General features: G+C 41.5%; 1 protein-coding gene across 1 annotated transcript in view; it reads left to right on the forward strand.

The window, feature by feature from the left end:
* Positions 1-5988, forward strand: part of FOXO1 (forkhead box O1) — a 118316-nt gene extending 112328 nt beyond the window's left edge. The window contains exon 3 of the mRNA XM_079778524.1: positions 163-5988. The gene's annotated coding sequence lies outside the window, so the exon portion shown is untranslated. The remainder of the gene's footprint in view (positions 1-162) is intronic.
* The last annotated feature ends 2236 nt before the right edge of the window (positions 5989-8224 follow it).

Raw genomic sequence — 8224 nt, forward strand, 5'->3', positions numbered from 1 at the left:
GGCTTTTTAAGTGGAATTTCCCCCATTGAATGATTTCAGAGCTGTTTGAGAAAGCTCTAGCTATTTCCCCTTCCCCCAGTATGTCTGTCACTCCAACATGTTAAGTTGCATTGATTTTAATTTGGATATTTTTTATTTTGTGTGTGTTTGTTTTTTCCTTAGGCTATACTTAAAAGTACTTCAGATTGTCTGACAGCAGGAACTGAGAAGAAGTCCAAAGATGTCCTTCATCCCATCTTTTCATTTTCTTGACTTAAAAAAACACACACCAAAAATCTTTTTTATTTTATTTTTCTTTCGTCAGACTTGGCAGCAAAGACACTTTTCCTGTACAGGATGTTTGCCCAACGTTTGCAGGTTATGTGCTGCTGTAGATAAGGACTGTGCCATTGGAAATTTCATTACAATCAAGTGCCAAACTCACTACACCATATAACTGCAGAAAAGACTTTCAGATCCTGGTGTGCTTTCAAGTTTTGTATATAAGCAGTAGCTACAGAATTGTATTTGTGTGTGTTTTGTTTTTTTAAATATCCATTTGGTCCAAGGAAAGTTTATACTCTTTTTGTAATACTGTGATGGTCTCCTGTCCTTGATAAGTTAAACTTTTGTTTGTACTACCTGTGTTCCGCTGAACTGATGAATCACAGAGAACCAAGCTCTCCATTCTGCACCTTCGTTGAACAGCTTTGAACCTGTTCATTTTGCCACATAATTCACATGAGAACCAGTAATCTGTCATCAATCTGCTGAATTAATGGACTTGTCAAACTTTTTTGGAAAAAAAAAAACATAGAGTAAACACCAGCCTTGTACAGGTCTTTTCTATTTTTTGTTGTCTATTTTGTTATTTGCAAATTTGTACAAACATATAAATGGTTCTAATTTCCAGATAAATGATTTTTGATGTTATTGTTGGGACTTGAGATCATTTTTGGAATAGATATTGAACTGTAATGTTTTCTTAAACCTAGAGTATACTTTGTTACAGTGTACTTGTAAATTTGTAGAATTCCAGATATTTGAGACAGCATCCATAATTTTCATTTTGTATTCTAACTGGATTAGTACTAATTTTGTACGTGCTTAACTGGTTTGTACACTTTGGGATGCTGCTTGGTGATGTTTCTGACTAATCTTAAAATCATTGTAATTAGTACTTGCATACTCAATGTTTCTGGCCCTATTTTGGCAGGAGAGTGATGTACAGTTTAAGGACATTTTACGTTTCATGTTTAGGAGAACTTGATAGGTTTTTATGTATGTATTTTAAAGAAATTATATCTGCTATTACTCTGTGAACTAAGCATACTGCATAGCATTGAGTCTTCTCTAGATCCCTGTCTGCTTGTCGTGGCAGTTACTCCTGGGAGGCCTTGTAATGTTTGTAGGTCAGAAAGGGAGATCTGCATCTAACACAGTACTCCTTTCTCAAACTGGGGCTTTTAATCAACAGCCATTTTAAGTTGAGCTTCAACACATGTTTCCCCTCATAATTCTGTGCTTCTGTGTTGGTCTAGGTGGAGGTTGGTTTGTAGTTCTGCCTTGAAGGGGTATGTTAACACTCACACCTCTGTCTTGCAGATTACATAGCACACTATGGAGAGAGTAAGTCAAAGGCGGGGGAGTTAGAAATGTGACTTCAGTGATTTGTAGAATGCTTTGTGTTCATGAGTACAGATGGCTACCAAATAGGAAAGAGCCTGTTTAAAAACTGGGGCAATTAATTTGAAAATCAACAAACCAGGTATACGTTGTATATTTGAATTCTTTTAAAAGGCCTTTGCATAAGATAAGGATTTCTTTAGCCTTTAGCAACCTAAACTATAATTCTGATCATTAGGTTTTAGTATTTTCCAATTACCTTTAACTGACAACTCAATTGGCTTTGTGTCCCACCTACAGTGTTGGTATTTTCAAGTCGTGTGGATGCCTGAAGTCAGCAAAATAAAATGAACAGCTGAACAATAATGTTCCTCTTGCCTGCCGGAGAAGGTTCTGATTTCTATGTACTTAGCCCAGATCACATTTGCTTTGTCTTGTCTGTGAATTGCATCTCTGTTGGCTTGGTTTTTCCCACATGTTTAACAAGAATATAAGTGTCCCTGATAGATTTCCTATAGGAGGCCATCTCTACCACTGTAACTTCTATTTTGGAAATTCATTGAACAACCACCTCTCTAGCCATCTTCATGGTTGGACACTCCAAAATATGTCTGGTTTTAGATATCCTAGTGCCTCTCAGCAGAGCCTCCTGCATAGGGAACAGAACCTGTTGGTGCAGAGTACTCGTGTTTCTGTTACCACTGCCACCACTTCTCCTCCCATGCCATTACACCGGAGCCTCAGCGACAGCGACCGCTAGCATCACTGTTAGCATCTTACGGCTCCACAGTGTGACTTTAAAAATGATGTTCCTTCCTCCCGCGTCTGTGAAATACCTTTTTTTTTCCTTTCAATTTTTTCTTTATGTTGAAATTCTGACATGAATCCTGGGTAGCTAGCTCTCTGGGGTACAAGGAACTCCAGTGAAAGGCACCTCGTCTATTTTGAAAACATTATGTGACCCTCTGGTGATTCTTTTTCTGTACGAATACTGACTTTCTAGAGTAATTAGTCTATCAGTTATTGTACATGATTGCTTTGTGAAATGTGCAAATGGTATCACCTATGCAGCCTTGTTTGATTTATTTTCCTTGGTTTGTACTGTTATTAAAAGCATATTGTATTATAGAGCTATTCAAATAATTTTAAATATAAAGTATTGTTTCTGTAATATAGGCGTATGCAATATATTTAGGTAATAGACATATTACATGGAAAGTTCTGCTTTGACAAACCGACAGTCTAAATTAATTAGCAAATGTTATATCCCAGCAAGCAGTGAATCAGTGGGACGTCCCAAGAAGAGAAGACACTTGACATGGAAACGGTTCTCCAGAGGTATACATTCACCCTTGCTCAGCTACTGGATACATGCTACCATCCCCCACGAAATTTTTACATTCAGCTCTTAAGAGTTCTTAATTTATAACTGACTTTTAAATGAGAAGTTTCTCTTTTGATTTTAGTTTGGGAGTAATCATTCAGTAGAAAGACGCAATGTGGTTTATGCAAACAGAGCTGCTGGGCGTGACTCTTGGCCTCCTCCTTGAGGGTGGTGCCCAGCCTGGCAGTGTGGCCAGGTGTGGCCATGTGAGTCCTGTCAGGATGTGGTCATGCTCTCCTGCGTTTTGCTACTTGAGTTTAGTAACAGTGCAGATTCCATGGATTCCATGTTCCCGTTCCAATACTCTGAGAAGTGCCTGATGATGCTGATGTACTACAGACACAAGAACAATCTTTGCTATTACTGTATAAAGCCATAAATGTACATACGTTGTGTTTAAATGGTTTGGTGTCTTTCTTTCCTAATTGTGCAGAATAAGCTCTTTATTAGTATTAAAAAATGTTTTGCTATCATTTGAGTTAAATCTTTTAAGCCACAGTGCCATGGTTTATTCAAATCTGGTATTTCCTTTGGAGGGTGGGGAAACAGTCTCTGATCAGACAATAGCCCCCTAGAGTTAAGAATAAGTAAAATCCCTGATAACCCCAGAGCAGTGATGGCGAACCTATGACACGTGTGTCAGCACTGACACGCGTAGCCATTTCTGGTGACACGCGGCCGCTGAGGTGGCCGCATGCCGAGGATGAAACATTTGCTGCTCCTGAGGATGAAACATTTGCGAAATAATGTTTTTTCCTCAAAGTGACACACTACCCGAGTTATGCTCAGTTTTTTGGCAAAGTTTGACACACCAAGCTCAAAAGGTTGCCCATCACTGCCCTAGAGTGTAGGTACTTCATCCTTGGAAAGTCTGAAACCACAATCTGGTACAATAATTACTGGGCAGTTAAGTCTCATGTCAGAACAGACGGTGGTGAAGGTAAAAGCACATAAAGGGCACGTTAGGAGGGTCCTGTCTGGGGGGTCGCCGAGAAGGCACTGGGGGTGTGGAAAGGAATGGCTTTCCAAGGCCACATGTGCTCCCGTCACCACCGCACACCTTTCTGAAGGAGGAGCGTTGCTTTTAAGTGGCTGCAAATGGGAGGTTTTATAAAATTGCTGTTTTCACAAATGTCCTGAGGAATGAGCTAGGATTAGATAAATGATGATTAAAATGCTTTTTTAAACCAGGACGAAGGCCAGTCTCTCAGCTTCTCTCACCAGGCAAGTAAACGTCCAAATGAGTTGGAGTAGCAACAAGGAAATAGGTTATTCTCCTGTTGATCTGTTTAGACACCAGAAGATCAGTTCAGCCTTCAGGTTCTTCCCCACCTTCCAGCAATGTAATCCTTTCTTTAAAAGACATGGTAGAAGCCCAGAGTAGAGTGTAGAACTGATGAAAACCATCAACTCCCAAACCCTGGCTCGTGCACCGATCACTTTGAAAACTGCTGATGTAGTCCAAATGCAGAAAAGCACGATGGTATTGCCAGGGCTCAAACGAGCAGGCTCCTTGCATAGCCCTCTGTGCATGTACAGAAAATCATGCATCCAATGTCCCTTACTGAGATCAGTTTCCACGTTTTACATCACTCGATAAGAGGAAGCAACACAGAAGGAAGGTTTTCCTAGCAGATTCCTCGGGTGGAGCTTACCGGAGAGGGAGAGGATTCCTTCCTTGGACAGCATCTAAGCCCCTGCTGTAAGCAGGATGTGTACCTAGGATTATTTCTTGACCTGTGAACCAGCCACACACAAGGACTTTGCCCTGGCTATTGTTTCTCCATGTTTGAGCTGACCTGACGATGATGATGCTAGTTAAACTTAGACTAGTCGGTGTGGTTAGGTAAGTGGAAGGCTGTTCCGAGATAAAATCACACGAAGTGGCAGTTGAAGTAGTCGGTGTCACATACACATTGAATCTGTATCTGTTACTGCTCCTACTGGGGCTGTGAGCCTGGATCTGGGCTGGGCCTCTAAAATGAGGGTGTGTTCCTGGAAGTTTCCTTATTCTACTAATTTCTTATTTTTGATACTGGTGGTAACTGAAATACATGGACTCAGTTTAAGTAACTGGCAAATGGGTGCAGTTTCTGGGAATGGAAATGGAGGTGCATGCTGGCATGAAGGAAGGAGGAAGGCAGGCAGTGCTGGGTGGTAGTAGGAAATCCGATGTGAAATAGAGATAGCTGAGGTACCTTTTGACTGGAGGAAGCTATACAGAGTGGCCAGGCCATAAAGAAGTTCAAAAGCAAGCTTTAAGTTGTTGCCGGTGGCCGGGAGAGGAGGAACTCTGTGCAGCCAGCCCCCTTGCTTTGGCAATATGGCAGTGAGAGGAGGAAGCTCCATCATGAAAAGATATTCACCTGTTACAGGAAGAAGGGAAAAAGGAGATTGGGGCCAACTTTTCTTTGCTCGACTGGTGGCAGGACACTGTCTTCCCCTCCTCCCCATCCCCCCATGAACTGAAAAGCTAAATGAAATATCTTGGCATTAGTACCTTTATCAAGTTCACGTCTTCCAAAAGTGAAAGTCTTATTTGCACTTGGAGCCACTGGTGTTATGTAGAGATTTACATCCTCTAGGAAGAAAGAATGCAACATTATGAGAGCTTGTTATTCATTATTTACATCTCATTCTTTCCATGATCTCCAATCCTAGACAATCAACTTGCAGAATTCCTATGAAACTTAAAGCTTACCTAGGATGGTAGCCTAGGAGCCATGTGGGATTCTTATATTTGCTAGAGTTTCTGTAAACATTCTTGGGGTTGTAACAGATCTGAAATTATCCCAGGAAGATGATCTGAGATGAGACAACTGCTTAGAATAGAGCTCGCAGTGGGCCACTTTAAACTAGATTTTTTCTCCTCTGTTGAATTGAGATAGAGGTGAGGTCCATTTTGCATTTTAGTGCTTGGTTCCAGAACAAGCCAGAGATGCCCACTGCTTAATCCATGCTGGTGGCATGGACACGGGTTTTAGCAAAGCCATGAGTTGTTCTGATGCTTGGGCCATGATCTCCTCACAAGGGAAGCTGAGGAGAGGATAACTTCTGTTACTTGGTTAGATGTGAGATTAGAGGATGAGGTAATGTCTGCAAATGGCTTCCTGTGTACAGATTAATAGTGTCAGCATAGGTAATAGTAGCCCTTGGAGATTTGTTTCCTTCATGGGGCTTCTGGACAGTCAGCCTTTCCCTGCAGCATACGTGGGAGAGCTGCTTGGTTCACTTTCATCATTTTTCTGCATTCTCATGTGCAGCCTTTAGCTCTTAAGCCTGGGAGTATGTAGACAGTTGACCAGGCCTAAACTCCAAGAGAGATGGTAGACCTCTCTTTTCTTGGTATTCTACAGGTATTTAGCAAGTTGTAAACCTATTATACAGGGTAGGTTTACAGTTGTAATACAAATAAATATACAGCCATCTATATATATAAAAGCCTAAGCGACTGTACGACAGAATGACTGGAACGACCAGTCGCTATGATGCACACTGACCACCAGGGGGCAGACGCTCAACGCGGGAGCGCCGCTCAGCCAGAAGCCAGGCTCACGGCTGGTGAGCACAGCTGCAGTGCTACTGGACGGTTGCAGCAGGCACAGCAGGTCCAGGATGAGCGACAGCGGAGCTGTGCCCAGCCCCTGCCACTTCGGCACTGCTACATTCCTTGGGGGGATGTCGGACTGCCAGGTTTCAACCTGATCCCTGCAGGCCGGGCCTGCGGGAATCGGGCTGAAACCCTGCAGTCTGACATCCCCTGAGGGGTCCTGGATTGTGATAGGGCGCAGGCCAGGCTGAGGGACCCCACCCATGCACAAATCTGTGCACCGGGCCTCTAGTTAATAAATAATACAAGAATAAACGTTTGAGAACTCACAACTGTATACCTGCTTTGCTACCCCTATATGCCTAATACAAATTAGGTGTGATATTTGTTCCCCAAGAAGCTCTTTGTGGACCCATACTAAGAAAATTTAGAGACATTTCAGATGACCTTGACCTCACCCTAGTCATGTTTACTTAGGAGACTGTGGAGGATGCCAACTCCATGTTCCCTTTTTAGGCTGACCTGTAAAATATGGGCAGAGGAGAGGAAAATACTACTAGTAATGTTGAGGCTACAGTGGTGTGTTGGAACCCAATTGGCCGGTTCATAGAAACTGATGGTTAAATTTGAAGGAATTTTATGAGCTGATTTTAAATACCACCATTATTTATATTAAATTAGATAAGCTTACTATTAAATAAGTCATATTTTAAAAACAAAGGTAGCCCCAGCTGATTTGACTAAGTGGATAGTGCATCAGGTTGAGGACTTTAAGGGACCTGGGTTTGATTCCTGTCAAGGGCACATGCCTGGGTTGCAGGCTTAATCCCCAATTAGGGGGCGTGTAGAAGGCAGCTGATCAATGATTCTCTCTCATCCATGTTTCTATCTCTCTCCCTCTCTCTTCCTCTCTGAAATCTATAAAAATATATTTTAAAAAACCAAGAGTAGTAAATACTCAAAACCATAATCTAATGTACTATTACTCTTTTCTGCTCTTGAAGTATTTATGTTGGTTTTATCTCTGGTGGGAGGGCCATACAGTAAGTCCTCACTTAGCATCGTTGATAGGTTCTGCGACTTGAAGCAAAATGGCATATAATATCAATGAGCTGATTTTACCATAAGCTAGTTATATAAGACTTAAGTTCCTACAGCATCTCATCAACATTATAATAAAACGTTATTCGAGGACCTGTTGTATAATGGTGTGCTACTGTTAGTACTGAAGCGAAACAATTTCAGTTTAATGTAGTTTGTACAAGGGTGATGTCAGTTAAATTTGTTGAGAAAATGAATGTATTGAGAAAAAAAAGAAAGTGGGTTGGGATATATAAGTCCATTTGTTAAATCCTGGCAGAATTGCCACCACTACCATATGTTGGCTACAGATAAAAGAGTTTGGCAAAAATCAATGAAAGCATCTATGAGAATCAATTGGCCTGATTGAATTCACAGAATATTGTATATTTTATTATTGTCACATCCCTTATATCAATAAATGTGTAATGAATGTTTGTACATATATACAGGCATGCATTACTTTCCCACAGAGCAGGTAAAACATTTACCAGCACAGCATGGCATTAAAGGACTGGTGGTTTGGGTGATGTAGAGGAACAGGTGGAATGGAGATAAAGGAGTGAGAACAGGAAGTGGCAAGGTCCAGGCTGTGGTCACAGCAG

This window comes from Cnephaeus nilssonii (assembly GCF_951640355.1).
Source record: "Cnephaeus nilssonii genome assembly, chromosome: 8".
NCBI lineage: Eukaryota > Metazoa > Chordata > Mammalia > Chiroptera > Vespertilionidae > Cnephaeus > Cnephaeus nilssonii.